Here is a 21558-nt window from a genome sequence, read left to right on the forward strand (position 1 = left end):
TACTTTAGGGTTTCTCTCTCGAAATTCTCTCTGGAAGCTCTCTTTCTTTTGTGGGTATAAGGGGTATATATACTAGGGTGAGAGAGGAATGTGAAACGTCAGATTTTTCAAAATAGGGCTGGCTCGCGACATGGCCTCGCGACTTGACTGAGTCGCGAGATCTAGTCGCGAGATAACCGTATGGCTAGTTGTCCTGTTTTGTCCTATAGTGCTCCAGCTAGCATGACTGTTCACCTTCTGGCATGCTTGGCACGTGTGCTGCGTCTGGCGGCTTGCAACCGCGAGTCACCCGCGAGGCCCAGCAGCGAGTCTCTGTTTTCTTGCACACTCTTGAGCAAACTTCACTCTATCTCACTCACTACCCTTACAACAAGCCCACCTAAATACAGGGTTACTAAATGCTGAAATACAAGCAAATTTGGCACGGAATAAAGCCAATTAGATGGTTGAATAAATTCAACCTTACAATATGTACTTATGTCATTTTGGTGTATAGTTTTAGAACTAAGTACCTAGTAATATAGCTAATTTCCTCTTTGCACAATGACTGCACCATGTCAAAATCTAATTTTGCAAGCATGAGAAAATCTTTGTTTTGTGAAGCATCTTGTTCATAGACAGACATGTATTGTCAAGCCTCTAGCCATGGTATGCCCTTGTGCAAGGGTTGCTTTAGGGCACGAGTTACTTGTTTTGCCAACAGATTGCATATTGCAGATACTGTGGATTTGAGGTGAGTGGTGGTGAACTCAAGGGCCTCATCAAGGATTCCTTCTCCATGCATCCTCAAATGTGCAGCTTCATAAAAGGCCAGCATGTCTTTAACGTTACTGGCTAGGCTTTCCTTGAATTGACCATCTTTGTCTTTGAACTTGTTAAAAGTGTCTGTTTAAAAACCGAAAGTACGACACTAAAGAATCAAAATTTGCATTATAGTGTATAAGGACGCTGTTAAATGTATAAAGCATCTCTTTGCTAATGTTAGGCATATCTACCAAAAAGAAAAAAAAATCCCACTTAGGGCTCACCACATGAAACATTAAATCCTTGTTGACGTAGTAGTCGAAAACAAATGGCAACATTGTAGATATCATCATCTTCAACATTATTACTGTCATTATAGGTAGCATACATATGTTCTAGAGCTTCTTCGATTTCTAGAAACCGAAGAAGCTCTAGAACATATATATGCTACCTATAATCTTAAAAGTGGTAAGCCACGCCTAGGTGCTGGAGTGCATCAATTAAACCCAGCTGTTGTGAAAGATGACTAGCAGAGGCTAAGAGCTCCTTTCTTGCCTTTTCTTTCAGCTCTTCGACTTCACGTACTTTACGGGCATGGATCTCCTGCACCAACAAATTATGTAAGTTAATAATCTTATTCTATGGATCATGGACACAGACCTTGACACTGAGGGTGTATTTGTTTAGAGGTGAAATAGGATGGATGGAAAATTTTGGAGAAAAATAAGAGAGAAAATGGATTTGTGTGTTGTTTGGTTGGGAGGGGGGAAAGAAAATTTTTATGTGGGGCCCATGCATTTTCCATTGGACCCACACAAAACTTGAAAAATGTTGATTGGTAAAAAACAAAAACACCCTGCACTTTCAAGCAATGACTTCTTCATCAAATTATAACACAAATTGAAGTCATACAAGAGCAAATCATGCAATTGTGTAGTTTCTTAATTAATTTAAGATTTTATAAAATTATTTTAGTCTACCTCACAAATAGGTAGGTTCCCGTGCATAACACGGGTTAGCCACTAGTTTAATAATAATAATAAAAAATCTTTCTACAAAATGAGAACACACAAGCAGAAGTGTCTCTAGTGTATCTGATACATGTTGGACATAAACACTCTGAGGAAAATGATAATATTTACCTTGTTCTTGGAAGTGCAAATGAGAAAAAACAAATTATCTTTACAAATTTTATTACATAATTTTTACAAACTAGCAAGACAAATAATCATGTATATTACCTTGTCCTTGGAAGTGTAATTGATGAAACGGTCTCCCAAAATGCTCGGATGAAAATTTGCTTTTCGGCGAATAACATCTGGTTTGCCATTTTGGGGTGTGGCCCCTGAGACTTCCATAGACATATTTTTCCTAGTTCAACAACAACTCTAAGTTTTGAATGGTATGGGATTTGTTATTTATGAAATTCTTGTCTCTTGAGCACTGGTATATATAAGCACTGGAAGGAGGATATTTTTAATATGCAGCGAATAAGGATCTAATTAGAAGCCAGTTCAATAATGAAGTGTACAATTTTCCACCCTAAATATACATCCACTGTAGTCTTAGATATGCACTCGCACGTGTAAGAATAAATGCTACTAGATACTGAAATGAAAAATGTTTAGCAACAAATTGGTTATAATCTTCGACTACAACCTTACTCAATAAAATAAATATTACTACATATTTTGAAAATCTAATCGTTGAATTTCATGTTCTTTATGCTTTTAATATACAGGTCAAATTTTGGGTCAATTGGATATTATTTACTACATGATCTATAAACTTATATTTTATGGATAATTGTAAACTACAAAAACTAGCAATTTTAACAATTTATTGATGACATAGCTAATAATATTTAATTTTCTAGAAATTTTGAAAGCATGAAGAATATAAGAAAGAGATGTGATCTAATGGTGGATTTGTCAAAATTCACCTTCAATAAAAAGATATTGACTAAGGTTGTAGCCTAAAGCTACACATGGCTATGCTATCTTTTTCTTTTACTTAAAAAAAAAAAATCGCTACCGACATCCCACGGAATAATTAAATAAAAATTAAAAAATATTTCTTTTGCTATATGTAACAACCTCTTTTTTTTTTTTTTTGATAGGGCTATTTGTAACAACTTGAAAATGAATGAAAGTAAAAAATTTTGTTTAAAAAAGAAAACATATTTCCCCTGACATTACTACTAACATAAAACTTTAATTTTATTACAAAAGAAAAACCCAAAAAGGGCAAATACAAAAAAATTCATATTTATTTCTTTTTTCTAATTTTTTATTACATATAAGGGATCGGCATGCTCAACCTTATTTATAGAACTAAAAAAATAAAAAAGTAAACATTTATTCTATTAGTGGAGCATTTTCTTTTACCCATAAACAAAAAATAAATCAATTAGCAAACTTGTTCCAAATTCAACCACATAGATATCAACTACTTACAGAGCTCTCACTATGTTGTTGAGCTTCTCAAAATCATTAATGAAAATAGACACAACCTTAATCACAAAATCTAAAGTGTTTTTTCTTATAGTTTCTGAATTGTTCAAACTGGTTATCCAAATATCTCTTTTTGTCACCAACAAAACTCAAATGAAAACATTGCATGCGATTTTTACAACTATGATAAAAGTGATGGGTGATATTAATCCAAAATGTGTGTGGCTGTGGAGTCATGTTGCATGGGGGATTTGACCTATTCTCTAGAGAGAATAGGTCAAACGAAAACATTGCATGCGATTTTTACAACTATGATAAAAGTGATAGAAGTAACGCCGCCCAAGTGGGAGTCTGACTCAAGATTCTCTACAGAAAGAGACCTTCCAGTTATTTTATTCTTATTAGATACGTGCTAGATTCTAGTTCACTTAATGTGATGGCATAAGTCGGATAAAAGTGATGGGTGATAGTAATCCAAAATGTGTGTGGCTGTGGAGTCATGTTGCATGGGGGATTTGACCTATTCTCTCTAGATTCTCTACAGAAAGAGACCTTCCAGTTATCTTATTCTTATTAGATACGTGCTAGATTCTAGTTCAATGTATGTGATGGCATAAGTCGGGCGAGAAGATATGAAAATGAATTCTAGCACTCAGGAACAAAGCCAAGAGTTCAAGTTAGGGGTTGAAGTATAAAAAAAATAAATCATTATAAAACTCCAAATAACATCCATTTAGTATTAAGTATTAACAATGTAATCATCTATGAAAAGGGGACTCAACGGTTTTTTAAATCTTAGAAATCATTTATAATTGCCACTGCGCACCCTTGGTGTGGTGATCACTCTACAAGTATAAATGCTTATGGGGTGTGGAGGGTAAGGGTCAGGGTTCAAGTCTCCAGGAGGGAGCTTCACACACATATACACTTAAATTAGGTTAGAGTAGAAATTCTATCTTGTATTAAAAAAAAAAAAAAAAAAAAACAATTTATAATTGAATTCATACATAAAATTGTTCCTTAATGTTGGGAAATTAAGACCCCAGTTGAAAGAATTAACAAGTTTTAAACTCAAGTTGTTAATTAGATTTATTATGAATAAAACTTGTTAAAACAAACAAACATCATTATCATGTCAAAATCATGCAGCGAAAAAATAAATAAGACAAGATATAATGACCTAGGAAAACCAATGAAACAAACTAGTTTCATAGTAAAAAAACCTGGGAGGAAACCTTCCCGAAAAGCAATTTACTATAGTAAAGAGAAGTTTCAGAGCAGAAACCTTCTACCACTTCAGAACCTCTGAACTCTTCAATATATGAATGCCACCCTTTTTGCATGGATCCCAGTACATGACTAACCTATGATGCACGGCTCCTAGTACATGACTAACACACTGTTGAGGTCTAAAAAAGGATCATAGTGAAGGAGGCCCAAAAGAATGAGTCAGGCCTAAAAGGAAAAATCAGAACAGTGAAGGAATAAAAAAGGCCCAGAAGACTTGAAGCCCAGACGAAGAAGCATCCAAAAAAGAGAAAGCCACGGCAAGGGATAAAAAGTCAGGATCCTCAGCAACCATCAAGAGGCGCGGATCCTTTCAGGCACAAAGACAAAGAAAGACTAGGACAGCTCGAAAGAAAAAGACAGAAGAAGAAAATAAGAAACAAAAAGCAAAAGAAGCAGAGTGCCAGTAGAACCCAGCGACCTCTCATGGCACAGACAGAAATAAATCTCGGGGAACCAGAAAAGGGAAGCACAAAAAATAATGATAACAAGCGGCTTTCAGGATGGCAGAACAGGATTCCGCCCAGATGGGAAAGAAAAGGGAAAAGTAGAAACAGCCAAAAAACGGGGATGCTGAGAAGGGCATACCTCAGCACATCCCAAAGAAGGTGGCCAACTAGGAACTTTCAAAAAATCAGAACTGAAAGAAGGAAAGAATGAGAAAAACGGGAAAGGGGACTTACCAAGTGATAGGCACGGGACGTGCTCTGTTGGCAAGAAGGCAAAACAGGGGAACCAACGGTTCCCCGGGAAGACCAGAACTCCATTATAAAAGGAAGGGATGGGTTGCGAAGCAAAAACAGTGAGAAACAGAGAGAAAAAGAAGAGATTTTCTAAAAAACTATCAGTAAATCTGTGGTGAAAAGAAAGAAAACACTAAAGGGAAAACGAACATTGCTTCCCGGTATCCTGTAAGAGCCACTATTGCACATACTCGGATTCAAAGAGAATCAAACTTTGCAAGTTTTGAAGGCTGAAATAGCCACTCAAGACTGTAATTTTTGAGCTTGATTGAACCTTGTATCACGTCCTAATGAGCTTTCTGTAACTTAACATACAACGTATTAATGAAATATGCCGCATAAATCTCAAGATCCCCTTAGCATTAATTTTGTACCATTTTGCTAATCCTGCTTTCTTTCCTTTTGAATTTACCTTGTTTGTTTTTTGGCATTCTTCAATACGAATATCCTTGCTTGTCATTTTTTTATTGTCAGGAGCATCCCCTGCATATCACTTGATTCTTAAATAGCTTGTTAGCTGCGGTGAGTCAAGGCCCGGTTCACCAAACCTTTTTATTTAGGCCCGGGATCCTTGCGCCTGAGTGTCACAAAAAAAAGGCACTCTCACATTTTGGCGACTTCACTGGGGACTGGGCAAAGAAGAGGGAAGAAGCAATCCCTTCACAGAGTATGCCTCCAAGACAAAGAAACAACAAAGGAACTAATGTGCCACCTACGGCCTCTGAGCCCGTAGGAGAAAACGAGGTAGCTTCCAGGCAAGGAGGTGGGATACCCTTGGTAGAACAGGAGGTTGTGTTAGAACAAAGACACACAAGGCAGGAACCAGACCTCATGGCCAGGATGACAGCAATGTTGAAGGATCTGGAGCAAGAAGTTCGTAGTCTCAAAGAAGGCAAGACACAGGAAATTAGAGACAATGTTCCCCCTACTGGTCACCAAGATGGAGCGCAGCCAAAAGAAGGGTCAGCAGTGGGAGGAAGAGCCAACCCTCAGTACTTAACACTGGCAGATGTCAATGCCCTCCTGGAGTAAGAAAGGGAAAAATTCTCGGGGATCCCCAAGCAATTCTCTCGAGATCCCCCGTTCCCTCCAGAACTTCTTGGCAAACCATACCCTAAGAGGTACGAACCCCCAAAGTTCCATCCTTTCGATGGAAGAAATGGAAGTGTTGTGGAACATGTGAGTAGGTTTATCCACACTATGGGCCCCTATGTTGGAGACAGAGAATTATGTCTAAGGGAATTCGCCAAGTCCTTAGTGGATAAGGCATACACTTGGTACACCACGCTGAGACCCGGGTCCATCAAAACCTGGGATGAGATGATGGAAAAATTCTGCGCCAAATATTATCCTAGTGAAGACAAGATCACTTTCCAGAACCTGCAAATGGTAAGGCAGAGACTTGGAGAGGATCCCGTCCAGTTCATTAAAGGATTTGAAGATGTGTCCCTAGACTGCTATGGGGACCACGAAGAAAAGGAGCTCGTGGAAACCTGTGTAGCCAACATGCTTTTTGATTACAGGCTCAACCTTGAAAACCTATGCATCACGCAGTTTTCTGACCTGCTACAGAGAACCAGAAGGACGACACAAACCATGAGGACAAAAAGGCTGCCCGTGTCCCAAGCTATGACAGCATCAGTAGGAGAAAAAAGGAAGAGACCAGATGGGAAGGTGTTCGAGGAACCACCAGTGATCCCATGTACAGCTGAAGAGTTAAGCCATGTCTTAGATAAATGGATCGGAGATGGGGTTGTTAGGCCATTCACTATGTCCAGACCACCAACTAAAGAAGAAAGGAAGAACCTTTTATTTTGCAGAATCCATAATTATGTCAAGCACTCCACCAAGGATTGCTGGACCCTTCGCAGACTCTTCCACAAAAAGCTGAGGGAAGGAACCCTGGAACTCACTCAGAAGGAGCCAGTAATGCAGAGGAACCCCTTGCCTAACCACAAAGGGAAAGGAATGGTAGCAGTAGTAATATATGGGAACCCGGCAGAAGTAGGAGAATCTGAAGGATCCTTCCACCCGAGCACAGTCAAGACCCTCCAGAAGAATCCCAAGTTCAGGTCACTATTCAATCAATTAGGATTCAGACCAGAAGCAAGAAGAATGGCCACAGAGTCTCTCATGAGCATAGCAGCAGATTCAGGGATGGAATGCTTTACAGCAGAGTCACATGCTAGTCGAACTTTCCTGGAGACAACCAATGCAATAACCTTCACTGATGAAGACATGGAGGTTGAGCACCCAAACCACCGTAGACCCCTTTATCTAATGGCCGCCATAAATGGTGTTCAAGTCAGAAGAGCACTAGTGGACACGGGGGCATCGCTCAATCTCATAGCCTTGAGTACCCTGGAAACTGTGGGCTTAGTTGACAGAAGGATCCTGGGGGTTCCTATGGAAACAACAGGATTTGGAGGATCGGTGGAATCAACAGAAGGATACGTACAGCTAGCCTTAAGGGTAGGGCCAATAGTAGCCCTAACAAGGTTTCATGTGATTAATGCAGAAGTTTCTTATCATGTGTTGTTGGGACGCCCGTGGCTTCATAAACATCGCCTTATTCCATCCACGTTCCATCAATGCATTAAAGGGAGACTGAATAGGAGGCCCATAAGGATCCCTGCCAACCATAATCCTTTTAGCCAGGGAGAAGTGAACTTTGCAGAAACGATGTTCTATGATGAATTCGAGCCAGATGATGAGAGCCCCGCCCCAAGGACCCCAGGGGCACCCATCCTAGAAGAAGAAGAAGGAGGAAGGGGCACCCGTGACCTGAGGGATCTTCTGGAAAGAAAAAGACAAAAAAGGGAGCCCAGCTCTTCAGGATCCCGAGAATGTGTGGTGGTACGGGAACCCGAAGGGAGACTAATCTACCGTTTGTGAAGGTGCGCGGGACCCGAATGCATTATACAGGAAGGTCCCGGACCACCAAGCTGCATGATGGCCCAAGAAGAAATTCCAGAAGAACCAGTTAAGGAGGCCCAGATTCAGCCCGAGGAAGAATTAAAGGAAATAGATTTGGGAACAGAACCGGGATCCCGAAAGCCTGTCTTCATTAGTAGTCAATTGGTGGCTCAAGAAAGGGAACAACTAGTAACCTTGCTTCAAAAATACAGAGATGTGTTCGTATGGACCTATGATGAGATGCCTAGTTTAGACCCAGGATTAGTAGTCCATTCTCTCAATGTGGACCCAGGGATGAGGCCAGTAGTTCAACCGGCTAGGGTCTTCCACACTGAGGTAGAAGCTCAAATAGTTCAAAAGGTCAAAAAGTTGCTAACAGCTGGTTTTATCAAACCCATCCAACACCTAAAATGGCTTTCCAACATTGTACCTGTGAAGAAGAGAAATGGTCAGATCCGTTGCTGTGTTGATTTTCGCAACTTGAATAAGGCATGTCCTAAAGATGAATTCCCCTTGCCCAATATCGACCTCCTTGTAGATTCAGCTGCAGGAAGCTCAATGTTCTCATTTATGGATGGATATAGTGGGTACAACCAAATCCGCATGGCTGCCAAAGATGTGGAGAAGACGGCATTCAAAACTCCAATTGGGAACTTTTACTACACTGTAATGCCCTTTGGCCTCAAAAATGCGGGGGCTACGTATCAGCGGACCATGACAGCCATTTTTCATGACATGATGCACGAGGAGATGGAAGATTATGTAGATGACATTATGGTCAAGTCAAAGACCAGAACAGGACATTTCCAAGTACTTGAACAAGTCTTTGAAAGATGCAGGAAGTACAAGTTACGTATAAACCCCATGAAATGTGCTTTTGGAGTGTCTGCTGGAAAGTTCCATGGGTTCCTGGTACATCACAAAGGCATAAGTGTGGATCCAACCAAGGCCACAGCTATCGCCACAATGAGAAGACCAACTACTGTTAGGGAACTCGAAAGCTTCCTGGGAAGGGTCTCCTATATTAGGAGATTTGTGTCTGGTTTGGCCTCAGCTACAGTAGGTCTATCCAAGCTGTTGAAAAAGGGGAATGAATTTACCTGGGGAACGGAGCAACAGGAAGCTTTTCAAAGAATTCAGGGCATCATGAATCATCTGCCCACCCTCCAGGCACCAGTACATGGGCGACCTCTGCTGCTATACTTAGCATCAAACTCCCAGGCAATAGGAGTTTTGCTGGCACAAGAAGACAACCAAGGAAACGAGCAGCCTGTATATTATGTAAGCAGGACACTCAAGGATACCGAGACCAGGTACCCCAGAATAGAGAAGGCCTGTCTAGTGATCATTTACGCATCCCAAAGGCTAAAGAGGTACTTCTCAGCTCACCAAATCCTTTTGGTAACCAAGTCCCACCCCATAAAAGCACTCCTGCACCAGCCCCTTCTCACGGGAAGAATAGCACAATGGCTAATTTTGCTCTCTCAAAATGATATAGGCATGAGAACTCCCAAGGCTGTCAAAAGCCAGGCCATAGCAGATTTGCTAGCTCAATTCCCAGGAAAGGAGGAAGGCCCGCTAAGCGAAGAAATCCCGAGTGAGGTAGCAGTAATGGAGATCCTAGGGAAGAAATGGGCCATGAGGTTTGACGGGTCGGCTACAGCAACTTCAAATGGGGTAGGAATTGTACTAAGTTGTGAAAATGGGGATACCATACCCTCTTCTTTCAAGCTTGGTTTCTCGTGCTCTAATAATGCAGCTGAATATGAGGCATACTTAACCGGGTTGACTATAGCACTCAGCATAGGAGTGAAACATATGAGAGTGTTGGAAGATTCCAATCTTGTAGTCTCCCAAGTGAAAGGTGACTTCGCGTTACGGGAACAGAGCTTAGCAGCCTACAGAACTTGGGCACAAAGGCTGGAGCTGGAATTTCAGACTTTTAGCATAGAGTATACTCAAAGAAGTGAAAACAGGTTTGCTGATGCACTCGCCACCCTGGGATCCCAAATACCATTTAATGGGAGAGATACGCTGATAAAAATAGGAAGGCAGGAACATTCTATTGGAAGGATCCTCCAAGGGATGTATCCCGGAGAGTCCAAACAATGGGATTAGAGGAACGAAGTCAAAGAAAAAATGAAAGAGGCAGGGCCTAGAAGAAATATCAAAGAACTAATGGATTACACTCAGATAGAAGGAGAATTGTATAGAAGGCTGCCAGGAGGAATACTGTCCAGATGTATCACCGAGAAGGAAGGAAAGTCGAAGCTAGAAGAATTACACGCCTAAGCATGTGGAGTTGCAGAAAAGGTCAGCCTATATAGAAGGATGCAGCACATGGGATATTATTGGCCAAATATGGACAAGGAAGCAGCAATTATACAGGAGAAATGTCAGGAGTGTCATTTGACAATAGATAAAGAAGAAAGCTACGTGGTGTTTATTACAGAAGATTGGCGGGTTCCTTTCATAGGATACCTGGCTCAGGGGATCCTGCCAACCGACAGAAAACTAGCCCACAAGCTCAAGAGGCTAGCGGGCAGATATTTCCTGCAAAACGACATCTTATTCAAAAAGGGATACCATGGGGATCCCCTACGGTGCCTAGGACCAAAGGAAGCTAGAGAAGTAGTCAGGGAAGTACATTCTAGAGACTGTGGAAGTCACCCGGGGAAGAGAAGGCTGTATAAGCAATTACTGTTGTTGGGATATTACTGGTCAACGATGAAAAAAGACTTTGAGGAGCTAGTCAAAACATGTCATGCTTGCCAAGTCCTGGGAGATGCAATTCACACTCACCCAAATGTTCTACAGGATATGACGACACCATGGCCTTTTTCACACTTGGGGGCTTGATCTCATAGGACCTATAAACCCTCCATCCAATGGTTACATATGGATCCTAGCAGGCACCGAGTACTTTACAAAATGGGTAGAGGCCATCCCTTTGAAAAAAGCCACTGGAGCAGCCGTAGCAAATTTCATCTGAAACCATATCATTACAAGGTTCGGGATCCCCAGAAGATTGATCAATGACAACGGAACCCCATTCATAAACAAAGACATGAAGGGGTTAACTGAAGCATACCACATCAAGCATGGGAGATCTACCCCATACTACCCACAAGGAAACGGCCAAGCTGAAGCTACTAATAGGGTAATGTTGAAAATCCTTAAGAAAATGAAGCATGAGTATGGAGGGAAATGGAATGATCATCTGGCAGATGTACTTTGGGCATGTAGGAGCTCTGTAAAGATAGCCACAAGATTCTCCTCATTCTCCCTAGTCTATGGAACAGAAGCCATCAGCCCTGTGGAGTTAGTCATTCCTACACCAAGGGTAGTTCTGGAGGAAAGCCAAAGAGAAAGTGAGGACACAAACAATGAAAGGAGGCTAGCAAATCTGGAAAGGGTAGAAGAAGAAAGAGAGCTGGCCAAGAAAAGAAGCCAGAGGTACCAGCAAAGAGTGACTAGAGCATATGCACAAGCAGTACGCCCAAGAATGTTTACTGAAGGGCAATTAGTACTAAGGATGGTGGAACACGTGAGGAGGAACCTGCCAGGGCCTTCCAAGTTCACCCCAAAGTGGGAAGGACCCTACATCATTAGTGCAGCTCATAAGAGTGGGTATTATTACCTTACCAAAGAAGATAGGACAGTCCTGACAGAACTCATAAACGGGAAATGGCTGAAACAATACTATGCATAAGGACGAGGGGATCCCGGTACATCAGGATCCTTTTACCAGCTTCACAATCTGTTAAGTGTTTTTTATTTTTATCTTTTTATTTCGTTCAGCCTTTATCATGAATTCTGGTCTAAAATGATTTTGTTTAGGAACCTATGATAGATTGACACTTTGTGGTCAATACTGCACTAAATGATTTTCTTTGTTCCTTAAAAGATGACCATATTTTAATGAAGTTCCTTTTTCTTCAATATTTAAGTCTTTCTTTAAGTACTACAAAGTCCTAGCTTGGATAGATTAAAGGAAGGATACCTAAGTCAAAAAAGAAAAAGAAAAAGGTATGTAATACCTTTTTACATATGGCCCAGGATTCACCTTACAGATAATTTTAGATACCCTACAAACAGTTCCAAGTGCATAGGTCTAGGATCACAGGTAAAAAGTAAAATACCCAAGGTACCTAGCCTAGCACTTGGCAAAAGAGGGGAACCTGTCAAAGTCCATGAATTGGGATCGTATCTCAAAAAATATATATATGAGAAAAGATACCAGTGTACCCAGTTCAGTACTTGCACAATAGATCACCAGGTACCTGGACCAGAACTTGCAGTGAAACCTGTGGGAACCATGGTCCAAGACTCGGGAAAGAAAAGAGAAAAGTCATATATCAATCAAAGAGAAAGACAGATTCATATACTAAGAAATTAGAAGCAATTTTGAAACAAAAAAAAAAAAAAAAAAAAAAAAAAAAAAAAAAAGAGGAAAGCAATGTTCAAAAAAAAAAACTTATACAACCTCAAATTGTTTATATAAATCTAAAGTAAGCTAAGGAATGAGGCCAGCCAACAGGGAGGCATCCGGAGGAATAACAGGCACAGTCGAAGCAGAAAGGATCCTCTGCCGCTTGACCTTCAAATCTTGTAAAACCCTATGAGCACGAGCCAAAGCTTCCTTAGCAGTAGCTATCTCGATGTCTATACTCTTGGACGATTGCCTCTGAAACAGCATATGAGCCAACAGACGCAAGTGATCCAACAAAAAAGACAAATTGAACTTGGCCTCCAGAAGGTCTTGGACCACCCCTCTCCACTCCAGAAGCTTTTCTTCAGACAAAGAATCCACAGAAGAATTCCTCAGGGAAACCAGCACAGCACATAGCAACTCCATCAAAATATTACCCAGAAAAACGCCTCCCCTGAAGCCACTGGTAAAATCCCCGTGACTCTTGAGCAGGCTCTCTAACAGCGGCAGGCCTTCAACAGGAACAGAGAAGTACAGAAAGCTGCCATAAGAAGACCCAAAAGCATGGAAATGGCTGGCAGAAAGACTGTTAAATTCCAAGAGGTCAAAGCGAGCTAGGAAGGAGGAAAGCCTTGAATCAAGATCTAAGGCCGTCACTCTTGAGGCGTCCCCCATCGCTGTGTCACCACTTGCAGAGACTGGAGGACTTGTAGCCTTTTGGTCTGGCTGAAGATCAGCAATTCGAACGGGTCTCACAATTCCTTCAAGGATAACAGGCTCAGAATCTTTAAAGCCTGTATCAATATTCAAAAAAAAGAAAAGAAAAGGAAGAACAGATTTAGTCTAAAAAAAAAAGAAAAAAAAAAGAGAGAGAATAACAAACCAGTACCGGCTTCTTGAGGCAGAACCTTTTCTCCCTGATCCCCTGATTTCCCCGAAGATTCTGGGAAAGAACATAAGGCAAGTTGAAGAAAGAGTGAAGAACCAATGGTAAAATGGCTAAAGGAAGGAAGAGATGCAGGGGGCTTCGCCATGAAAAAAAAAAAGAAGGGCGAAGGGAAGGAAAGAAAGGAAAAGGAAACATAGTGGGAGTAGCTCACACTCACCTTCTGAACTTTCTGATTCTAAGGAAGAAGCAACACTGGGAACAGACTTCTCACTGGCTTGACCTAAAAGGAGAAAGAAAAGAAGGAACTCCAAAAAAAAAAAAAAAAAAAAAAACTGGAAAAGAAAATAGAGATGTAACGCTATTTCAAGGAAACATGGCTCACCTATTTGTTTGGATAAAAGAGTGTCTCCCAAAGCGCCTTTATCTGACAATGATTGAGGAAAAACAGTCCTGATGGGACTAGGAGAGCGCTCAAGATGGGGACTTTGAGATGAAGGGATCTTAGAGGCTTTGGGATCCTGAGAATCCTGGGAACCCTGCATCGGTTGCCCGGTTTCCTCGGCCAGACCACCAATAGGGGGCTCTTCCCCCACAATAGGAAAAGCAACAGAAAGAGTTGTAACGGTTTCCTCTCCCAAAGTCTTACGGGTCATAGGAGGAGACACCTCCACCTAAAGGAAAAAGAGGAGGGAAAAAGCTGTGCCAAGTAAAAAACAACGGGGTAATGCTAACAACACAGTACCAAAGCAAAAGGGAGAGAACCAAAAAAAAAAAAAAACACATACCACGTCGTCACCAGAAGATTGGCTTTTGCCCTTCTTGTAATCAGACTTGCGTTTGGACTGCAAAGGAAACCACCACTTGTCAGCAAAGAAGAAATAAGTGCAACAAGGTGAACAAGTGAAAAAGAGAGAAGAAGGAAAGAAGTCTTGCCCTTCTCTCTCTCTCTACAGATTCTCTGGAAGTCTTTTGCTTACTACGAGTACGCCCAGAGGGTCCTAAAGGAGGCTGGGATACAAAACCAGAGGATCCTAGAGAACCATGGACTGAAGCAGTCACAGGAACCTGGGAAAAAGAAGACTCTACCTTGGTCTTCTTGCGGGTCCTTGAAGCCAAAGGTTCCCCGACATCCTTGCCTTCCGGAGATGCCAAGTGTGTTTGAGATTTCCCAGTTTTTCTTCTTTTCGTCTCAGGACCTATCTTTGCACCCTCTATGCTTTCCTTAACATCAACAGCTTTCATTTTTTTCGGCCTAACATCCTTACCTTTACTCGGAGCGGAGGCAACACTTATTGTCTCCACTGCACCTTTCTTGATGGGCACTCCAGGGGAAGTGCCAATGACGAGACTATAACCCAGGAAAGTCTCAGGAAAATCCTGTGCATAAGTCACCCAACCTCCCCTGGAGGCATGCCACTCTGCGAATCCAGTCTTACTGCTTACAACAGTAGAAACAACCCCAGTAGTAGGAAGGGATAAACGCCTATTGGATGTCGGAGCAGAAACAATATTAGGATTCGGAGTTTCCCGAACTATACCGGAGCCAACATAGTCAATGAAAGACTTCTGTACTCTTCTTCAATAACTAGTATAGCCACTAGAAGCAAAGACTCCTCTCTGGGAGTTGGGCACTGCAAATTGGGGTCTCCTCCGGGACCAATAAGGAAAGGCCTGTAGCCTCAAGAAAGGATCCAAAGAAGGAAGGACTATCATTTCTGATACACACTTTCTGTACCTACACTATATATACCCATATCACCCACAAATGTTGAGGAGTACTTCTGAGAGAAAACCCTAACCATAAACCTTGAGAGTTAGAGATTGTTTTACCCACATTTCTCTACACAATTGCTTGTAGATTTTCCTCAACTCCTACCTCTCCATTTCCATACCATTGAGAGGTTAATAGCCCAAACATTTACCACACCCTTTCAGATTGTCAAGTGAGGTTTTGGTGCTATTGGGAAGCATTGGAAGAAGTTAGGCTTTGGTTGATGCAATCGGGCATATTGTGAGATCCGAAGAGCTAGACAAGACACGGTTCTGAGAAGCCTTGTTGGAGTAGGAGCTTAGAGGGCTTAGGTGCATCTGGTAGATTAGGCTTGGAAGGTCTCTTGCTAACCCATGTATCCCAACTGATTGTCTAGTGGATTGATTACCACTTGGAGGGCAGCAGAGAGGTTTTACGCCAAGTTCTTCGATTTCCTCTTCGATAACACATCGGCGTGTTATCTTGTGTTATAATGATTATGGGTTAGAGTAGTTTATTTGTTTATCCGCTCACATTTACTCTATTCCACACTTAGTATAAGTTAGAGTAAAATCAATCGAGTCGTAACTTTAATTTGGGGGTCCAAATAGCTCTTATGTTTTCACATATTTTCGAGCTTTCAATTAGTATCAGAGCAGGTACACTCGTTGTGGTTTTATTAACTGAGTGTGATCCTAGACCCCTATGGATAGTGCTATGGCAAAGGCCAACATGAAGCATAGTAAAGGTGTTTGTGATAATGACTCTATGAGCATATTTGGAGATTGTCCTAGTAATGAACTTTTAGAGTTATTCAAATCAAAGGAACATGCTAGAATTTTTATACACATGTTGAAATCTTTAGTTCATAGGAATCATGATATTCATAATAGCTTGTGTGAGTCTAATTCCTTAATTGACAAATATAAGAGAAGGAATAGACATTTGTGTGATAAACTTGATGGTTTGAAAAGAAAGCTTCACTCATCTATGAATGAAGTAAAGAAAGATGAGTCTTGCCTTGATGGTCAAGAATGCCTATCTCATGCTTGTCTTTTTGTTCATACCGCATTGAAAGTGTTTAATTCATGTTTGTGGTATCTTTATAGTAGTTGTTCAAGGCATATGACTGGAGATAAATCTTTGTTCAAAACTCTTAAAGAGAAGGAAGATGGCTTTGTGACATTTGGAGATGGTAGCCACTCACAAGTTCTTGGAAAGGGAACCGTTGATATTCGGAGACTACCCTTATTAACTGATGTGCTGTATATTAAACGTTGAAAGTGAATTTGCTGAGCATCACTAAAAAATGCAATGAAGACTTCTTAGTCCAATTTTCAAAGAAAGGATGTCTAATCCTGAATGAAGAAGGTGTTCAAGTTTTGAAGGGACTTAGGACCACCGACAATTGTTATGAGGTTATTCCCAAACCAAGCATAGCATGTTGAAGTGCTCGAGTGAACCTTTTGGAGTTATGGCATCAATGATTTGGGCATGCAAATTACAAGCAAGTGGCAAAAGTCACAAAGCTTGAAGTAGTGGTTGGTTTACCAAAGTTTGAAAAAATTGAGAAGAATGTTTGTGGTCCATGTCAAATGGGAAAACAAACAAAGTCAGCCCATCCTAAAGTAAATGTCATTGCTACTTCATGTCCTTTGGAGTTACTTCATGTGGATCTAATGGGTCCAACGAGAACTGAAAGCATGGGCAGAAAGCACTACATTATGGTGGTAGTTGATGATTTTTCAAGGTACTCTTGGGTAGAATTCCTTAGAGAAAAGTCGGAAGCATGTGACAAGATGGAAAGGTTATGCAAGAGGCTACAAAATGAAAAGGGAGTTCTCATAGTCAAAATCAGAAGTGGTCATGGGAAGGAATTTGAAAATGCAAAATTTGAAGCTTTTTGCAATGAGCACAGTATCAAGAAGGAATTTTCAGCTCCAAAGACTCCACAATAGAATGGGGTGGTTGAAAGGAAGAATCGGGTGACACAAGAGATGGCAAGAGTCATGTTACTCAACAAAAACATTCCATAGAAGTTTTGGGCTGAAGCAATGAATACTTCATGTCACATTGGGATTATAATTTTCTTCTGCGCAGGGACAAAGTAGACATCATATGAAATTTGGAGAGAAAAGAAGCCGAAGGTGAAATATTTCTGAATATTTGGAAATAAGTGTTACATTCTAAATGATAGGGAGAATCTTGGAAAATTTGATGCTAAAAGTGATGACGGGATATTCCTAGAATACTCCACAAATAGCCGAGCATATAGAGTGTACAACAAGCGCACTAAGATGGTGATGGAATCAATACATGTGGTCATAGATGACAGCATCTTAGAAAAGGATATTGATGATGATGGTGAGGGACTAAACCTTAAGAAGAATGAAGGTGATGATAATATGTCTCAAGGTGATGATGCTGAGAAAGAATCACCGGAAAAGGAATCTACACCTCCTATATCAAGAAGGGAGACTAGATCAACACAAGGATCTTTAAGTCCACTCACTCCTCCAGAAGTCCAACCTCCAATCTCTTGTGATGAGGAACCTTCCACTTCCAAGAGACCATCGTTAAGAGTAACTTTCAATCATCCCACAAGCAATATCATTGGTGATTTAAATGAGGGGTTTCGTTTGAGAAGAGGACCGGGCTATAGTGTGAATCATGTGACGCACAATTGTTATCTTGCTCAATTTGAACCCAAGAAAGTAGAGGAAGCTTTAAAAGATGAGAATTGGGTAGAGTCAAGAGTTACAAGGCCCAAGGATAGACATGTTATCGAAACCAAGTGGATTTTCAAGAACAAGACCGATGAAGATGGTGAAGTTGTCCGAAACAAGTCTAGATTGGTGGCTCAAGGATATACTCAAGTTGAAAGCATAAACTTTGATGAGTCATTTGCTCTAGTAGCAAGACTAGAGTTAATCTGAATTCTTCTCTCCATAGCGTGTATTGTGAACTTCAAACTATACCAAATGGATGTGAAGAGTACCTTCTTGAACGGTTTTCTAAATGAAGAAGTGTTTGTTGAGCAACCAAAGGGGTTTCAAGACCCTCACTTTCCAGATCATGTGCTAAGGTTGAAGAAAGCATTATATGGGCTGAAGCAAGCACCAAGAGCTTCTTATGATCACCTCACCACATACCAATTGGATCATGGTTTCAAGAGAGGTCAAGCCGATCGAACATTGTTTGTTAAAAGAGATGAGAAATCTCTCCTTGTCGCTCAAGTGTATATGGATGACATTGTTTTTGGATCCACAATCGATCACCTAGCTCATGAATATTCGGAAGAAATGAAAAGGGAATTTGAGATGAGCATGGTGGGAGAGTTAAACTACTTCTTAGGGCTTCAAGTGAAACAACGGAAAGATGAGATATTCATTTCTCAAGAGAAATATGCCAAAAATCTTGTCAAAAGATTCGATCTAGACTCTAAGAAACATACTTCCACTCTTATGAGTTCCTCAGCAAAATTGAGCCTTGATGCAGTCGGTGTGGACGTAGACCTAACACTCTATCGAAGCATGATTGGCAGTCTTCTCTATCTCACTGCAAGTAGACCAGACATCGCTTTTAGTGTAGGGGTATGTGCACAATTTCAGGCAGCTCCGAAAGAGTCCCACTTGACAGTAGTCAAGCGAATTATTCGCTATATCAATGGCACATCTGATTATGAAATTTGGTATTCAAGAGACTCAAATGAGTGCTTGGCTGGATATTCAAATGCTGATTGGGCCAGGTGCATTGATGATAGGAAAAGCACTTCTGGTAGTTGTTTCTATCTTGGAAATAACTTGGTCTCTTGGATGAGCAAAAAGAAAAATTCAGTCTCTCTTTCAACAGCTAAAGCTGAATATATTACAGCGGGGAGTTGTTGTGCACAACTATTATGGATGAGGAAGCTCTTACATGACTATGGGATTACTCAAGACACTATGTGTGTGTTTTGTGATAACACTAGTGTCATAAATTTGTCAAAAAATCCAGTTCAACACTCGAAATCAAAGCATATCGAGATTCGGTATCACTTCATTTGAGACTTGGTGGAAGAAAAGATTATGTGTCTAGAGTTTATCAACACTGACAACTAGAAGGCAAACATATTCACTAAACCTCTTGATTGTCCGAGGTTTGAATCCTTGCGTAAGAACATTGGTTTCGGTATCATTCCTTGAACTCTATCTCTCATGTGACCTCATTTTGTTCATTATTGCATACTTGATTTAGAGGTATCACATGTTCAATTAGTTGATGTCATGTTTATTTTACAAGTTTTGTTTTGTACTTGTTGTTTTGTTGATCTTGCTTTTCTTGTCCTATTTTTGAGTGTGTTAAAAAATTCAAAAACCCATAAAAATTGAAAAATCTTCAAAAAGTTTGATCGCTTGTGTTGTGTATATCACATGTGACTTTGGCCTAGTACCTTCGTACTAATGGGGTAGTGCATTTACGAGCTTAACTTGTTATATATGCACATATATCTTTGTGGGAGAAATCTTGAAAACTATGTGTGATTATTGTAAATAAATCTTCAAGCTTGTCATGAATGATTGGTCAACAGTCTTTATGGTCTTGATACTTGCATAGACTTGTGCCTATATATCTTCCCACTTTATTTTTATGTTTTTGCTTAAAGAGCTCAACAAATGTAAATCTCAAAATGTAAAGAGATAATGAGTTGCAAAAGTTGTCGCATATACTAGTATTTGACTAGGAAAAAGGGAAAGTGACTTTTAAATTGAAATGTATGGTGCTCAAAAAGCCAAAGGCTCACTCTCAATATTGAAATATCAAAAATTTCAAGGACCAATCTCAAAAATGAGATGTAATATTAAAAAATGATCATATGTTATGATTTGTGCAGAAGCCAAATGAAAAGCTTCTAAAATTTGTAATCATTTTATTGTGGAAGGTCATATATATTCATTTCTATAATTGAGATAGACCACTTGACTTAGTACCAATTGTGTACGACCTGATTGAATTGATCATTGAAACTTCACTCTGGTCTAAGGACTATTCCACATTTGATACTCACTTACTACACACAAGACATTGTTCATTTAATGATTATCTCATTTGTGTGATTGTACATGTTCAAATGTGATGTGTATGCTTAATTGTTTGCCGATCAAACCCAAAAAGATTTTTGAGTATTTTATATGTTTTTGAAAGTGATTTTATACTTTCTTTCTTTTAGTTTTTGTTTAAAATGCATTTTTGTGTTTGAATGTTCAAATAGTGTGTAAAACACCTATGAACGTGTAGACCCCCAAAATACAAATTACCAATTTAAGCTTATTATCAAACAATGTATGTGCGGAATATGAAAATAAGCTAAAACAGGATTGATTAAACAATCTAAACCATAGTTAATCATAGCCGCAGCAGTAATTAAAATGCAAAGATGAAGGGAAGAGAGATGCAAAAACAAAGATGACACAACGATGTGTTATCAAAGAAGAAACCGAAGTCCTCGGCATAAAACCTCTTCGCTGCCTTCCAAGCGGTCAATAATCCACTAGAGAATAAAGTTGGGATACATGAAGAACATAAGACCCTCCAAGCCTAATCTACTCAGTGTACCTAGGCCCTACAAGCTTCTTTCTCCAATGACGTTACGCTGAACCTTTGTCTTCTCTAGCTTACCGGATCCCGCAATTAGCCCATTGCATCAACCAATATCAATTGGTCCCTTCCTAATTGCTTCCCAAGCACCAAATAACCTTCTCATAGATATGGGTATGGTGAGACAAGGATTTTGCTAATGTACCTCTCAAAAATGTAACAATGGAGAAGGTGAGAGTAGAGGAATTTGGGGAATCAAAGTGTAAAGATTATTGATGAATCAATCTTATTTTTCTCTAGGGTTTCTCTCTCAAAATTCTCTTTGGATGCTCTCTACAATATGTGGGTGTAAAGGTATTTATACTGGAGTGTATTTGGAATGCGAAAGGCCAATTTTTAACAAATAGATTGGAAGTTTTGTCCTATAGTGCTCCATCTGGCATAACTCTTCAGCTCCCCTACATGCTTCACACGTGTGCCTCCTTTGGCGACTCACTAGTCGTGAGGCCCTGCTTAGTGCACACCCTTGAGCTTTTCTTGACACTCTCTCACACACTACCCTTACATGATTCCCACCTAAATATAGGGTTTCTAAATGCTAAATTTCAAGCAAATTGGCACGGAATAAAGCCAACAAAACGGTTGATTAAATTCAACCTTACAATCTCCCCCTTTTGCTATTCCATGACAAAACCCTAAAACAAACTTTAAACTTAACATGTGAGTTGGGAATAGTTGAACAAAACTCACTCACACCTAACTCTAGA

The 21558-nt window shown here is 40.3% G+C and overlaps 1 pseudogene; it reads right to left on the reverse strand.

The window, feature by feature from the left end:
- Positions 1 to 428: 428 nt before the first annotated feature.
- Positions 429 to 2285, reverse strand: LOC115965837 (annotated as a pseudogene).
- Between the last annotated feature and the right edge of the window lie 19273 nt (positions 2286 to 21558).

This window comes from Quercus lobata, chromosome 10 (assembly GCF_001633185.2).
Source record: "Quercus lobata isolate SW786 chromosome 10, ValleyOak3.0 Primary Assembly, whole genome shotgun sequence".
Classification (NCBI taxonomy): Eukaryota; Viridiplantae; Streptophyta; class Magnoliopsida; order Fagales; family Fagaceae; genus Quercus; species Quercus lobata.